Source organism: Schistocerca americana, chromosome 8, assembly GCF_021461395.2.
Source record: "Schistocerca americana isolate TAMUIC-IGC-003095 chromosome 8, iqSchAmer2.1, whole genome shotgun sequence".
Lineage (NCBI taxonomy): Eukaryota > Metazoa > Arthropoda > Insecta > Orthoptera > Acrididae > Schistocerca > Schistocerca americana.
Window position 1 is genome coordinate 37,972,213 of NC_060126.1, and position 16,444 is coordinate 37,988,656.

Consider the following 16,444-nt stretch of genomic DNA (forward strand, 5'->3'; position numbering starts at 1 on the left):
TGCTCATTGTGCAGCTCACAATATTGGTTAAGCCGGTAAAAAATACTCTACCGTCTGTCTCCCCCACCCTGTTTTATTTTTCTTAGTTTATCAGCTTTAATTATATCCATAATAAGCATCGCACTATTTGTCGGAGACTTATGTTTTCGAATTACACTTTTCCATTTTTATTCCCCAGTTGATCTTTTATTTTGAAAAGGTAAGAAAACAAGACGCTTAATGAGGGTAAGCTACGGATCAGTCAGTTACAACGACCTTAATTTCACTTTTAAGTTCGTTGGCTTCGCCAACTTTCAACCAAATTGTTATCTTGCAATCTGACCTAGGCGTAGGGCTACTTTATACAGTAGTCAGTGACCATAACCATGATTTCACTCGGAGAGGAGGCTGAACCAGATTATATTTTTAAACTTCGAAGTATCATACTTAAAATTCGGGACCTGCGTAATTAATGGAATGATTTAGAAATTCAAGAATTAGCCATTTGTCTCTGTTCTTTTTTGTTTTAATGATATACGGACCAGATGGTGAGCATCACAGCGCCACGTTAACTATTTTCGTTTCCATTCTTTTTGTCTGTTTTGTTGAATCGAAAGCTTAAATTTAACGAAGATGTGTATTCTTACGAGAGATAATTTCCTTCTTCGCACAGTTTTTCTTAGATATAAATGTAGGGATAATATACCTCCAAACTTCCTGCACCATAAAATTACGTGCATCGTTGCTAGGTAACGCTCACTATTGAAACGGCTACTACAGCATTATTTGAAAACCTTGTTCCTTGGCAGCTGATAATGCAGATACGAACATTTAAACACACAAGTTATTTTCGGTATCAAGTAATCTGCAGCCATGTGTTACTAAGAAATTATGATAATACTTTTCGCAAAATTCGGACAGTTCAGCAGCACAAAACATACCAGTAACCTCGTATTTTCTATACTAAAATACATTCATGGCGGTAATATTTTTAAAAAATGCGTGGTTTTTACTGGTTTTTCAACAAAATGTCGTTAACTGGTATTCCAGTAAGCAAACGAGTTACCAAAGTTATTTAGGTCTAATTGAAACTGATTCAAGTTTCTCTTCGAAAACTTTCTTGAAGAAGACGATCTGAAAAGATGTCCGCGTTTTAAAAACAACAGAAGCAAAAATATATCGACAGACGTACAACCTTTTAAACAGTGCGTATTACTAGCTGTCCTCTAAACCATGTGTGTTGGTTGATGCCAATGCGGACAGAGGTATTGCGTATCGATCGAGCTACGCATCAGAAAACGGAGTGCGATTTTATTGTCTTTAACCTATGCTTTACGACCAACTTAATAGGTTTATAGAAATATTCTGATAACAAAATGCTGCGATTGGTGTATAGACGATATAACTGAAAATAAGCTTCCACCAAATGTAACTGGGTGTGTAATTTACACGCTAAGCTATAAAACAGCGTTGATTCTGATCCGAAATATTACACACAATAGTTCTTTGCTTTTAAGTTGATTGTAGAGCTTAGTCGGCAGTAATTAAGCCAATATAAATACTTGCTTCTTTTTGTGCCAGAAATCTGTAGCTGCTGTGTAGACAGATTTTCTAGGCCCTCGTTTTTGCGCCATTAGGAACTACACGAAATAACTAATGGGCTTTTCTTGACGAAAGTTAGGCATTCGACCCTCGCCTCGTCCCGTCCCCTGCTTTGATGTATGTATATCATATGCAAAAAAAAGAAAATACCCGTCGGAGACGACCATTATTTAATACTTTCTGATTATATCTTGCAGTCAGTTTTTATGATGAAAAGTGCGTTAAATATGACTCGAACGTAAATGTAAGGACATCCAACAGGTTAATTTGTTCCCACAACCTTGCCATCGGGCTACCCTACATACGCCACACAATCAAGATTTTGAGGGGGTGGGCTTGTCCAGTGTCACATTCCAGCACATTTTGCAACCCAAAAGCGTTGAATTCTTTCTCGCGCCGCCTACCTTCTCTTTCTTTCTTCCGTCCAGCCGCTTTCCTGCTCTTGCTCATTGCGTAAGCCCTCGAAGTTGTGTATGATGTGTGCTGTAATCGGTGAAGATGTCTTCCTGATGCTGCCTAATGTTCTCGCCTCTCTTCCTTACCATCTTAATCCATTTATCGGATTCTGTAGGCCTGTTGCCCACTGCAACCAAATGTGTGTAAAACTTTGGCCGTCGTTTCTTATTAACTACACCATCTGTTAATTATCCCTGTATAGATAGCTCCTATCGTCCTCTTAGTCTGTTATGTTAGGACCCATTATTTCTGAAGGATCTCGCCTTGCTGCAGTTCAACCTTTCCTGCCATTCTGAGACATTCACTTGCATACAGACATTCCATTTTGATCACGGTGTCACAAAGCTTGAAGCTTAACTCAACGAGACACTCTTTTTCTTGTATAGGACATCCGTTCTACGAAAACCAGTAGCCATCTTATCTTTTCGGCTATCGGCTTCTTTTTCACTTGTTTTCATCTTTACTAACTTTTTTCACTTTCTTTGTTTCACCACGCTTTATCATTAGGTGGTAAGATGGAGTTCGGATGTTGGTTATTTTCTTTTTTTCGAAAGAAATTTGGAGACAAACTCTTCCTGCTTAAGACTGTCAGATCACAGGCGAATGCAAGGCAGTTGACTTGTTACAACGTTCTTTACACTACCGATGTGAACATTTTTCAGAAACCTTTTCCCGGCTAATTCATTTTTCTCATTCTCGGATGATCCCTCTAACATGCGATTAAAGATAACTGGGGACAGCCCATCATGCTGTCGCGTCTGTTTAATTAAATTGTTTTTGGAGAGGTGCTTTTAAATGTGTCTGAGTTAGTTTGCTAGATATTACCGCCGTTCGAGAGCCGACTCCAAATTCTACCGAGAAGTCCAACGAAAATCTCCAGTGGACCAAATCATGATGGTTTCTCTTTCAGTCAAGTGAGACCACTGTCATATCCATACGCTTCCCGCACTCCGTATCTGCTGTACTCAGAAAATGTGACATTTGCCAGCGTGGTTATCTACTTGCTCCAGCAGCTTAACCTTCTGTGCTTTGGAGTATTTTATAAGTTTGAAGTATGAATGAAATATGATAATTAATGACTTCAGTTGTATCTCCCTTTGTGTACACAGAGCGAGTCAGTGCTTTTTTTTTACAAGTATTATTCCAGTTTCGCAGTTCTTTTCAGTCTCAAACTTAGGGTATTAATGGGTGATTTCTCCTTAATTTATCGTGTTCATTGTGATAGTCTTCCCAAGTAGCTAATTTCTTTAGTTCTGCGCCTGTGCTAAATTAATCTGGAGTAGGAAGCAAGAAGGTTTGAATAAAGGGAGACAGCACTACCTGTGCCGAGCACAGACATAGACTGAAGCCAGGGGGCACCAATCTTGCTGAACATAGGAAGTGAGTTTCTCGGTTAAACACTGCGTTACAATTGGCCTCTTAGCTGTCATACGTCTAATACTCAGTCATTTCTGAGTATGTACTTTGATACGGTATACAGTATCGGGCACACCAATATGGCGAAGTTGGCTTCACTTTTCTAGGGTGGTAGGAAGTGCTAAATCGTGTTTCTTTGCCTTGGAACTATGCTCGACCAGCTTCCCTTAGGTTCATCATAGTTAAGCGGTTTCTCAAAGTACTTGGCCAGGATCTCTGTTTTCTTCGTTGTTCACGTCTCTTTAAGTTTAAACTTGGTGGTTGACCGCCATTTATATGATGCCTGGAGGTTCCTGTTCTCTCTTCTGAATTCTGAGTGAATGGTCTTGATTTTATTCAACGACTTTGGTTTGGGCGTTTTTGTAGTATGTTTCTCCGCTTCTTAGTACTCTGAAGGTTTTATCATTTGCTGTGTCTGCTTTATATGCCATTGCTCTGCCTTACCACAGTTCTCAGACCATCATGAGTGGTTAAGCCACATTCGTAATGACCCTGTTGCAGTATGTGCCGAATTTTTCCGAATATCCACCACGTCTCTTTTTCTTAGTTGTAACAAGTTTCAAAATACCTTTACTTTCTTAGCTTTCCACGATCGATTCTTGAAAGCTATTCTGAGGCTGAAAGTCTAGCCTTAAGTGGTTCGGGAAGTGATCAGTGAAAATTGGCGCCTTTCTTCACTTCTACGTTTATAATGTCCCTAATACTTCGTTTCGATACTGTCCAGTTGAAATTCGCAAAGATCATCTCATGGAGATCGCCTAGGAAATCTTTAGAAAGAAGTAGACACAAGTTTTAAATCATCACACACATCACTAAGTCTTAGCCATTTTTATTTATGATGTAGTGGGTGGAGTAGTTGGAAACCATACTGCCGTTCCTTTCCAATTTGAGCGTTGAATCGCCCATTAGAATTCTGACATTGCCAGTTGGGCTTTTTCGTAATAAGCTCTCTAACTTGTCCCCGAATATGTCTAGTTTTCCAAGGTTTCTTCGGTCGTCTTCGATCGTGGTTGCGTAGGCATTGTCAATGGTTACTTTCCGTTTGCACATTTGTATGTTAGAGCAGAGGGCCTGCATGAAAAGGAGCTGAATGTGTTGTTCGTGAACATAGAATGCAGTGCCGACAAACACTAAATTTGTTCTGGTCATTCGTCCAGATTTCTCTTTGTACATTCTGCAGTTCTCTGAGTCCGTGTTTGAATCTGATTGAGGTTTCTCAATCTCATCTTGAGTTCGTTTTAATTTCCCAGTTTGAAGTAAAATTTGTTTGATGACTTGTCAAAGTGAATTAAGTCGTAGATTAGAACTGTTCACTTTGACTTTTTAGTTTGTCTCGTTTCCATTGTTTCAAGGGTTTCCTGGTGGCTCTATTTTGCATGACTGTACAGACTCCCCAGAATTCGAAGGTGTGTGTGCTCGGCTCGACTGCTAACCGAAGGACGGTGGATTCTCGTTGCTGGTTACTGCCAAGGTAGTTCTCGAAAGTGTTTCCTTCATCCATACTTCAGTGTGTCTGGAGGAGAGAGAGAGAGAGTCGTCAGTCAGTCAGTCGCTAGAACAAGCGAGGGCAGGCCACGACGTTGGGCTCACGGATTTACTTCGGACTTCCAACGTTTTAGTAGACCATTAAACGACATACTGTAGTTCCTTCTCCAGGTTGTCGCACATATGACAAAATGGTAGATATCGAAATAGACGACAGAGGGATAGAGAAACAATTAAAATTGCTCAAAAGAGGAAAGGCCGCTGGACCTGATGGGATACCAGTTCGATTTTACACAGAGTACGCGAAGGAACTTGCCCCCCTTCTCGCAGCGGTGTATCGTACGTCTCTAGAAGAGCGTAGCGTTCCATAGGATTGGAAAAGGGCACAGGTCATCCACGTTTTCAAGAAGGGACGTCGAGCAGATGTGCAGAACTATAGACCTATATCTCTAACGTCGATCAGTTGTAGAATTTTGGAACATGTATTATGTTCGAGTATAATGACTTTTCTGGAGACTAGAAATCTACTCTGTAGGAATCAGCATGGGTTTAGAAAAAGACGGTCGTGTGAAACCCAGCTCGCGCTATTCGTCCACGAGACTCAAAGCGCCATAGACACGGGTTCCCAGGTAGATGCCGCGTTTCTTGACTTCCGCAAGGCGTTCGATACAGTTCCCCGCAGTCGTTTAATGAACAAAGGAAGAGCATATTGACTATCAGACCAATTGTGTGATTCGATTGAAGAGTTCCTAGATAACAGGACGCAGCATGTCATTCTCAATGGAGAGAAGTCTTCCGAAGTAAGAGTGGTTTCAGGTGTGCCGCAGGGGAGTGTCAAAGGACCGTTGCTATTCACAATATACATAAATGACCTGGTGGATGACATTGGAAGTTCACTGAGACTTTTTGCGGATGATGCTGTGGTATATCGAGAGATTGTAACAATGGAAAATTGTACTGAATTGCAGGAGGATCTGCAGCGAATTGTCGCATGGTGCAGGGAATGGCAATTGAATCTCAATGTAGACAAGTGTAATGTGCTGCGAATACACAGAAAGATAGATCCTTTATCATTTAGCTACAATATAGCAGGTCAGCAACTGGAAGCAGTTAATTCCATAAATTATCTGGGAGTACGCATTAGGAGTTATTTAAAATGGAATGGCCGTATAAAATTAATCGTCGGTAGATCAGATGCCAGACTGAGATTCATTGGAAGAATCCTAAGGAAATGCAATCCGAAAACAAAAGGAAGTAGGTTACAGTACACTTGTTCGCCCACTGCTTGAATAGTGCTCACCAGTGTGGGATCCGAACCAGATAGGGTTGATAGAAGACATAGAGAAGATCCAACGGAGAGCAGCGCGCTTCGTTACAGGATCATTTAGTAATCGCGAAAGCGTTACGGAGATGATAGATAAACTCCAGTGGAAGACTCTGCAGGAGAGACGCTCAGTAGCTCGGTACGGGCTTTTGTTGAAGTTTCGAGAACATACCTTCACCGAGGAGTCAAGCAGTAAATTGCTCCCTCCTACGTATATTTCGCGAAGAGACCATGAGGATAAAATCAGAGAGATTAGAGCCCACACAGAGGCATACCGACAATCCTTCTTTCCACGAACAATGCAGGGTACTCAAGGTACCCTCTGCCACACACCGTCAGGTGGCTTGCAGAGTATGGATATAGATATTGTGCAAGTAGTACGATGCACTACTCTGACAGTTCCGAGAAAATCGCAAGAGAAGTTCTACGCGTCTGTTATGTAACTGGTGTATGTGCAGGCGCCGGACGTTAAGAGTCCTTGGTGTTGCAGCGTTCGAGCTTGAGACGAACGTGTATGAGGGGAAGGCTCTACTCCCGCCCATACTTTAATTTGCACCTACGCTATTCGTTCTTGCTACATTCGCAGCGTCTCACCGCTACTCAAGTTAACTGCCACAAGGGACCTGGCTCAGTGTCTGCACCTTGCAGCGCCGAGTTGCAAAGTAATCCGCGGGCCTTACCAGATGGAATGTGTAAGGGATTTCGCAAGTACGACAGCCATACATTTTCAGGAAAACTCTTTGCGTTTCTTCATTTACTTGCCGATAGTTATAAATATGTTTGTTCTAATAATCAAATATAATTTTAACTAGAAAGTAATCAAATAACATGAAATTCACTAAAAATTGATGCAGGTACACGTCTTTTTTATTAATTTTATATTAACTCTCAAATGCCGCATAAATTAATATGATCAGTGGTGAAAAAGAAATATAGATTAAAAATCAGGTGTGAGTGGGAAGTCGAACTGTTGACTCTCACACATTTGTCTTAGAAAGCTCGAACGCAAACCATTTGACCGCCACGAATTCAAACTTCCGGCACCCGCTCACAATAAATGAGTTACATAATAGACGCGTAGAACTTCTCGGAATTGTCAGAGTAGTGCACGTCACTACTTGTACATTGTTATTTTAATGGCCTGCTAAAGGTATACAAAATTTGGCGTAAATCTGTGGTCCCGAAATCGTTGCGTAACCTTGCAAGAGGGAAAGTGGCTACTGTAGAGCTTCAACTCAGTTGCTATTAGTCAAGCCTTAATTTTATCTATAGCTTTTATGAACAAGGAACATTTATACTAGGAACAATTTACTCCTGCATAAAGGTCACAAACATGTTAACACTAAAGGATTGCAACAGTGTCTTCAGAATGTGACATGGGTCATTCATTTAACTGGAGATTTTAAATCTTGCTTAGCGGCAGGATCCTCCCTGTTGCTCCTGCACCACCTACTTCGGGAGCAACAGCCCACAATCGTCGGGGGCATCCGTCCCCATTTCTAAGCTGGAGAAGTGTAAGTCGCCTTCGGCTTCCCTCGCTAGCAAGGGGTCCCTTGGGTCACTCCCCTCCAAGGTTTCTGATAGTGGGAAAAATGACACCTGCCAGTGACTGAAGAGCCCAAAAGCAGCTGATCGCAGGGCTTCGCGCTCATCCTCAGTCCCAGAGCCTGAGCCAGTGAAGTCCTCCCAACCAGGGAAACCCAAGGAGCAGCGAGAGAAATCCAGAAAGAAAACCAAGGGAATTGCTGTGGCAACCACATCATCGCTACCTCCAAGCTCTGCGTCAGAGGATAGGGTGGAGATTTTGGCGACCTCTGAGGACCTAGATCTCGCCAGACCCTCAGACATAATAGATATAGACTGCTCAGGCAATAAGTCGGTGGCAGCAGGTGACTCTGAGGCGTAAACTGTCTCATTGAATGTTCTGTGTCTTCCCAGTCTCACGATGTCATCCTCCAACGGCAACTGTTAAGCTTTACACCTGCTGTCTGCATTGCCCTCCAGGAAACCTGGTTCCCGGCAATGCGGACCCCTGTCGTGCGCGGCTATAAGTGATATTACAGGAACCCTAGCGACAATAATAGTGTGTTAGGTGGAGTTTGCGTTTATGTCCTAAACTGTCTGTAGTGACACTGTGCCCCTTCAAACCGCTCTACAAGCTGCGGCTGTCAAAATAAGGACGACGCAGGAAATAACTGTCTGCACTGTATAGCTTCCTCTAGATGGGTGATTTTAACGTACATAACCACATCTGGGGTGGCACTGTGCTTACTGGCCGAGGCAGAGATGTCGAAACTTTACTGTCTCAGTTTGACCTCTGCCTCTTAAATTCTGGGGCCGCCGCCACATTTCACTGTGGCTCGAGGTAGATACTTAGCCATTGATTCATCAATTTGCAGCCCAGGACTTTTCCCATCTATTCACTGCAGAGCATATGACGACCTGTGTGGTAGTGACCACTTCCCCATCTTCCTTTCACTGCCCCGGCGTCAGGCCCACGGACGCCTGCCCAGATGGGCTTTAAACAAGGCAGACTGGGAAGCCTTCACCTCTGCTGTCACTGTTGAATCTCCCCCATACGGTAACATCGATGTGATGATTGAGCAGGTGACTACAACAATTGTTTCTGCGGCAGAAAACGCGATCCCTCGCTCTTTAAAGTGCCCGAGACGTAAGGCAGTCCCTTAGTGGTCGCCGGAAGTCGCTGAAACAATTAAGGAACGTCGGCGAGCTCTACAGTGGCATAAGCGGCACCCTTCCCTGGAGCATCTCATAGCCTTTAAACGGCTCCGTGACCGCATTCGCCAACTTACCAAACGACGGAAGCAGGAGTGTTCGGAGAGATACGTCTGGACCATTGGGTGCCGTACGTCACCTTCCCAAGACTGGGCAAAGATCAAAAGTCTTTTCGGGTACCAGGCCCCAGCAGGTATTCCTAGTGTTAAAATAAATGGCGTGTTATCTGCCGACTCAAATGCGATTGCTGAGCGCTATGCTGGAGCCTCTGCATCGGAGAATTTCCCCCCAGCTTTTAGCACTCTCAAATGTCGGCTGGAAGGGAACGTCCTCTCATTCACTACATGCCACATTTACAGAGTGGGAGCTCCTCAGTGACCTTGCTCATTGCCCCGACACAGCTCCTGGGCCTGTGCATCCACAGCCATATGATTAAACATTTCTCATCTGACTACAAGCGACATCTCCTCGTCTTCAACCGGATCTGGCGCGATGTCATCTTTCCATCGCAATGGCAGGAGAGCACCAATATTCCGGTAAAAACGCTCTTGATGTGGATAGCTATCTGCCCATCAGCCTCACCAACGTTCTTTATAAGCTGCTGGAATGTATCGTGTGTCGGCGGTTGGGTTGGGTCCTGGAGTCGCGTGGCCTACTGGCTCCATGTCAGGACGGCTTCTGCCAGGGTCGCTGTGCCACTGATAATCTTGGGTCCCTCGAGTCCGCCATCCGAACAGCCTTTTCCAGACGGCGACACTTGGTTGCCGTCTTTTTTGACTTACTTAAAGCATACGACAGGACCTGATGACATCATTGTACGAGTGGGGTCTCCGCGACCTGCTCCCGATTTTTATCCAAAACTTTCGGTTGCTCCGTACTTTCCGTGTCCAAGTTGGTGCCTCCCATAGTTCTATCCATATCCAGGAGAATGGAGTCCCGCAGGGCTCTGTATTGAGTGTCTCTCTGTTTTTAGTGGCCATTAACGGTCTAGGAGCAGCTGTCGGGCCCTCAGTCTCACCTTCTCTGTATGCAGACGACTTCTACATATCTTACTGCTGCTCCAGTACTGGTGTTGATGAGCGTCGCCTACAGGGAGCCATCCACAAGGCGCAGTCATGGGCTCTAGCCCACGGCTTCCAGTTTTCATCTGCAAAGTCGTGTGTCATCCACTTCTGACGGCGTCGTACCGTTCCATCTGGCCCCAGAACTTTACCTTCATGACGATCCACTCACTGTAGTGGAGACATTCTTAGGACTGGTTTTCGACGCTCGATTGAGCTGACCTCATCGTCGTCACCTTAAGCGGAAGTGCTGACAGTACCTCAGTGCCATCCATTGCCTGAGCAACACCAGTTGGGGTGCAGATCACTCTACACTGCTGCGGCTCTACAGAGTCCTTGCCCAGTCACAAATTGGCTATGGGAGTGTGGTGTATGTTTCTGCAGCTCCCTCGGCGTTGCATTTACTCGATCCTGTGCAACACTGCGGCATTTGACTAGCGACAGGAGCTTTTAGGACGAGTCCGGTGACCAGCGTACTAGTGGAGGCTGGGGTCCCTCCACTGTAGATCAGACGTGCACAACTGCTCGCCTGTTACGTTGCAAACATTCGTAGTTCTCCTGAGCATCCGAATTACCGTCTCCTTTTCCCGCCCGCGGCAGTCCATCTCCCGCATCGGGGGCCCAGGTCGGGGTTGACGATTGCAGTTAGCTTGCGGTCCCTTCTCTCCGAACTGGAACCTTTACCACCTCTACTTGCGGTACGATCACGTACGCCTCCATGGTGTACGCTTCGGCCGCAGCAGCTTCGTCTGAACGTTTCACGTGGCCCTAAGGACTCCGTTATCCCTGTGGCTCTCCGCTGTCACTTCCTCTCGTTTCTTGACGTGTTTCGGGGCGCTGAAGTGGTTTACACCGACGGGTCGGTGGCTGATGGTCACATAGGCTTCGCATATGTTCATGGAGGACACACTGAGCAACACTCCTTGCCAGTTGGCTGCAGTGTTTTCACTGCAGAGCTGGTGGCCGTATTTCGTGCTCTTGAGCACATCCGCTCGTGCCGTGGCGCGTCATTTCTGCTGTGTACTGATTCATTGAGCAGCCTACAAGCTATCGACCAGTGCTACCCTCGCCATTCTTGTGGTAGCGTCCATCCAGGAGTCCATCTATGCCCTGCAATGATCGCGTCGTTCAGTGGTGTTTGTGTGGACTCCTGGACACGTCGGAATCCCAGGCTACGAAGTTGCCGACAGGCTAGGCAAACAGGCTACACGGAAACTGCTTCTGGAGGTGGGTACTTCCGAAACTGACCTGCGTTCTGTCTTACGCCGCAGGGTTTTCAGGCTTTGGGAGACGGAATGGCATAACAGTACGCACAACAAGCTGCGTATCATTAAGGATACGATGAATGTGTGGAAGTCTTCCATTTAGTCGTCTCGCAGGGAATCAGTTGTCCTCTGCTGGCCCGCATTGGCCATACGTGGCTAACGCATGGTTATGTACTCCGCCGCGAGGACCCACCTCAGTGTCACTGTGGCTCCCAAATGACAGTCGTCCACCTCTTGCTGGACTGCCCACTTTTAGCCGCTCTGCGGCAGACTTTTAACTTTCCCAGCACCCTTCCTTCGGTGTTGGGCAACAATGGCTCCACAGCAGCTTTAGTTTTAGGTTTTATCCGTGAGAGTGAGTTTTATACTTCTATGTAGGTTTTAGCGCATGTCCTTTGTCCCTCCGTGTCCTCCAACCTAGTGCTTTTAGGGTGGAGGTTTTAATGTGTTGCAGAGTGGCTGGCTTCTCCTTTTTATTCTCGTCGGGCAGCCACTGTAATCTGGATTCTTGTTTTACTCTCTTTTGTTTCTAGCGTCTCTCTGTTGTTTTCTTGTCCTCTTTTGTTCCTTTATGGTTCGTTGCCTTTCCTTCGTTCTTGTGGTTTTTCCTTTCTTTCCGTTTTGTGTTGTATGTCTCGTCCGTTTTATTCTTACACGTACGGCATTGTTTTATTAGTAACAATTGACCAATGACGTCGTAGTTTTGTCCCTTCCCCCCCATCTTTTAAAACAACAACAACTACTACTACTTTAAATACACTTTGTAACGGTTGTGAGCGTTCTTAACCTTAGAGACTGAACGTGATGAGTTGGCGTCAGGCAAGAATGCATTTAAGGCGACAAAGACGCCATTATGAACACCTCACTGAATTTGAAGGAGGTCGTGTAATAGTGCTGGGAGAACTAGATGTTCCATCTGCGATATTGCAGTAAGACAGTAATGTGCATGATTTCTGGCAGCGGTGGTATCGAGAATGTACGGTCGCAGATGATAAGGAGACAGTACCGAGAGGGAAGACAATCATGTTCGGCGTATGGCTCTGGCGCATCGTACTTCATCCACAGCAGCAGCTTGAGAACCAGTGACACAACGAACTGCTCCAAGCCAGACGCGCTGACCCCAAACCAGCGCAGTTTGCAACGTCTGTAGTGTCAAGCACCAGCTCATTGAAGTGCATGCTGGAGGTCATTTGTGTTTCCTGAAGAAAGCTGGATCTGTCTCGGTACCAGTGATCGCCCTGTGCTGGTTCGGAGGTGGCCCCCGAGGGCCTGTTCGCGTGCTATACGCGCAGAAATTATACCTGGACTTACACACTGGGGGTCCCATTTCCCATGACAGCAGGAGCGCTCTCGTCGCTGTCACACGCACTCTGACTGCAAATTTGTACGTCAACCTAGTGATTCGACCTGTTGGTTGTGCTGCAGTTGAAGAGCATTCCATGGTTTTTTTTCCAACCGGATAACGCTCGCCCACATGCCGCTGTTTAACTCAACATGCACTAGTGTCGACATGTTTCCTAGACCTGCTCGATCGACAGCTCTGTCTCAGCCGAGCACACATGGGAAGTCACCGGACGACGGCTTCAGCGTTGTTCAGTCAAAATTAACTGTCACCGCATTGACCGACCGAGTGCGAAAGGCACGGAACAACATCCCACAAACCGACATCCGTCTCCTACACAACACAATGCATGCTTGCACTCGACACTCTGGCGCTTACACTGGTCGTTCACATACCAGCATTTCGTATTTGCAGTGAGCTATTAACCTCTGATCCTGCAATGGTAATCAAATGTGGTACGTCGAGAAATCAATCCCGAAAATTTCATTAGTGGATTTGGGTCGCCTTTCGTTTGCATTAGTCTTGGCAAAATTTTCTCAGTCAAGCACCGATCCTTCGTAAGTAAATTCATTAATCCTGGATAGACGTAGACATTGATTCCCCGTTGTCATCGCCATCACTTCCATGGGCAAATCCGTTGTCAGTCTTAACATTCGGAAAGACAGTCAGATTTACATTGGCGTTGACGGCAGTTTGGATATAGATTATTTTCGGTTGTTTAGGCGCGAAGTGTTCGCGGCTAATTGCTTTGGTTTGGTGAATCATGCTCCCAACACCTTTGTACAAATATAAAAACATAAACAAAGAAAAATTACAATATTTGAACAGTCATATAAAATTATTTTACACTGCTCAGAGAAGTACACGTACAGTACAAAAACTCGACATATTAACTGTATCCACAAGCTGCGACATGATCGCGAAACGAATAGTGAGTCAGAAACTGTAGAATAAATTTCTGTATTTCTGTCTGATCACAAACTTCTAGGTCCTCAGACCACCTGTTCGTCAGCAATGACCATTTTCAGATCTGTAGCAGAACATGGGAAAAACACAACTAGTTAATTCTATACAGCTTAAAACAATAAAATAAGCCATAATGAAAAGTATTACTGGTGTACCTGTGAAAATTACGTGCTTTAAATATAACGAGGCATATGTTTTAAAAACTTGCCCTGTTATAATGGAGTCATAGTGGCGTTGTCAAAAAATAAACACAAAATCAGTTCTGCATTCTCTCACACAAATGAAACATCGCATATAAAAGTCATTCTGCTAACAGCGCTACTGCTCAAAACAAAGTGCCGTTTGCGTCGCAACCTCGCCAGATGTTGGTACTGTATGCGTACACACATTCTTCAAACATATTATTGTGCGATATGGGATAAAGGTGGAAGGAGTATATAGAGGGTCTATACAAGGGCGATGTACTTGAGGAAGAGGATTTAGATGTAGATGAAGATGAAATGGGAGATACGATACTGCGTGAAGAGTTTGACAGAGCACTGAGTCGAAACAAGGCCCCAGGAATACACAACATTCCCTTAGAACTACTGAAAGCCTTGGGAGAGCCAGTCATGACAAAACTCTACCATCTGGTGAGCAAGATGTATGAGACACGCGAAATACCTTCACACTTCAAGAAGAATATAATAATTCCAATCCCAAAGAAAGCAGGTGTTGACACATGTGAAAATTACCGAACTATCAGTTTAATAAGTCACGGCTGCAAAATACTAACGCGAATTCTTTACAGACGAATGGAAAAACTAGTAGAAGCCGACCTCGGGGAAGATCAGTTTGGATTCCATAGAAATGTTGGAACACGTGAGGCAATACTGACCCTACGACTTATCTTAGAAGATAGATGAAGGAAAGGCAAACCTACATTTCTAGCATTTGTAGACTTAGAGAAAGCTTTGACAATGTTGACTGGAATACTCCTTCAAATTCTGAAGGCGGCAGGGGTAAAGTACAGGGAGCGAAAGGCTATTTACAATTTGTACAGAAATCAGATGGCAGTTATAAGAGTGGAGGGGCATGAAAGGGAAGCAGCGGTTGGGAAGGGAGTGACACAGGGTTGTAGCCTCTCCCCGATGTTATTCAGTCTGTATATTGAGCAAGCAGTGAAGGAAACAAAAGAAAAATTCGGAGTAGGTATTAAAATCCATGGAGAAGAAATAAAAACGTTGAGGTTCGCCGATGACATTGTAATTCTGTCAGAGACAGTGAAGGACTTGGAAGAGCAGTTGATTGGAATGGACAGTGTCTTGAAAGGAGGATATAAGATGAACATCAACAAAAGCAAAACGAGGATAATGGAATGTAGTCGAATTAAGTCGGGTGATGCTGAGGGAATTAGATTAGGAAATGAGACACTTAAAGTAGTAAAGGAGTTTTGCTATTTGGGGAGCAAAATAACTGATGATGGTCGAAGTAGAGAGGATATAAAATGTAGACTGGCAATGGCAAGGAAAGCGTTTCTGAAGAAGAGAAATTTAACATCGAGTATAGATTTAAGCGCCAGGAAGTCGTTTCTGAAAGTATTCGTATGGAGTGTAGCCATGTATCGAAGTGAAACATGGACGATAAATAGCTTAGATAAGAAGAGAATAGAAGCTTTCGAAATGTGGTGCTACAGAAGAATGCCGAAGATTAGATGGGTAGATCACATAACTAACGAGGAGGTACTGAATAGGATTGGGGAGGAGTTTGTGGTACAACTTGACTAGAAGAAGGGATCGATTGGTAGGACATGTTCTGAGGCATCAAGGGATCACCAATTTAGTGTTGGAGGGCAGCGTGGAGGGTAAAAATCGTAGAGGGAAACCAAGAGATGAATACACCAAGTAGATTCAGAAGGATGTAGGTTGCAGTAGGTACTGGGAGATGAAAAAGCTTGCACAGGATAGAGTAGCATGGAGAGCTGCATCAAACCAGTCTCAGGACTGAAAACAACAACAACAACAACAACAACATGGAATAAAAAGTACACAACCGGTAAACCGTGTAGTCGGCTTACCAGGTGTGTGTCTCAACAGTAATAAAGTGCAATAAATTAAAACAAGGCCAAAGTTAGATTGTTATAAAGGAAAGAGTAAGTTACAATTATTCTGGTACCCTCTTGTGGCGAATTTTAGATGAAAGTATAGTGGCATACATAAGAACAAGCTTACGGAGTTCTCCGAATAATATAAAATGATAAAACAAATGGCGGTAACGCAACCTGAAAGCGCTGGTTCCTTGCTAGAACACAGTAAGTAATCAGCGTGTTCAGTTGGCATGACCGCTAGGATGTCGCAGAGATGAGAAATGGCCAGAGGAAGATAATCACCAGGGGGCCTCCGTTCAAAGCGACTCATCGTTCCTAGAAAACAATGATAAAACACCCTATCTAGTTAATGGGATATATTATATAAACAGAGAAAGGGCAAAAAACGCGAGAATAATACGCTTAACATAAGTAAACGAACTAAATAAGTGAAGCACTGTATACTAGGTAAAGACAAAGCCCAGATAAATATATACGAGGCGTTCAGTGATTACAGTAAAACATTGTCAAACGATGCAAAAAAAGGTACTGGGTACTTTGCGCATTGAGTAGTTTTGCTGGCTTTTGCTCTTTCGCTTTATAAATTTCTAGCTTTTTCTAACAAGTTGAGAGCACGGATTTTTTCACCCTGCGGAAAATCCACATATCGTTCTCAGTGCTCGCTATAGAGCGACGCCTTTTTGAAAATTGCAATCTTAAAGCAGTTTTGTTATTCGACTGTAAAAG

The 16,444-nt window shown here is 44.3% G+C and overlaps 1 protein-coding gene across 2 annotated transcripts in view; it reads left to right on the forward strand.

Annotated features, from left to right (window-relative positions):
• Positions 1-16,444, forward strand: part of LOC124545137 (proline dehydrogenase 1, mitochondrial-like) — a 272,802-nt gene that overhangs the window by 660 nt on the left and 255,698 nt on the right. The window lies entirely within an intron of this gene.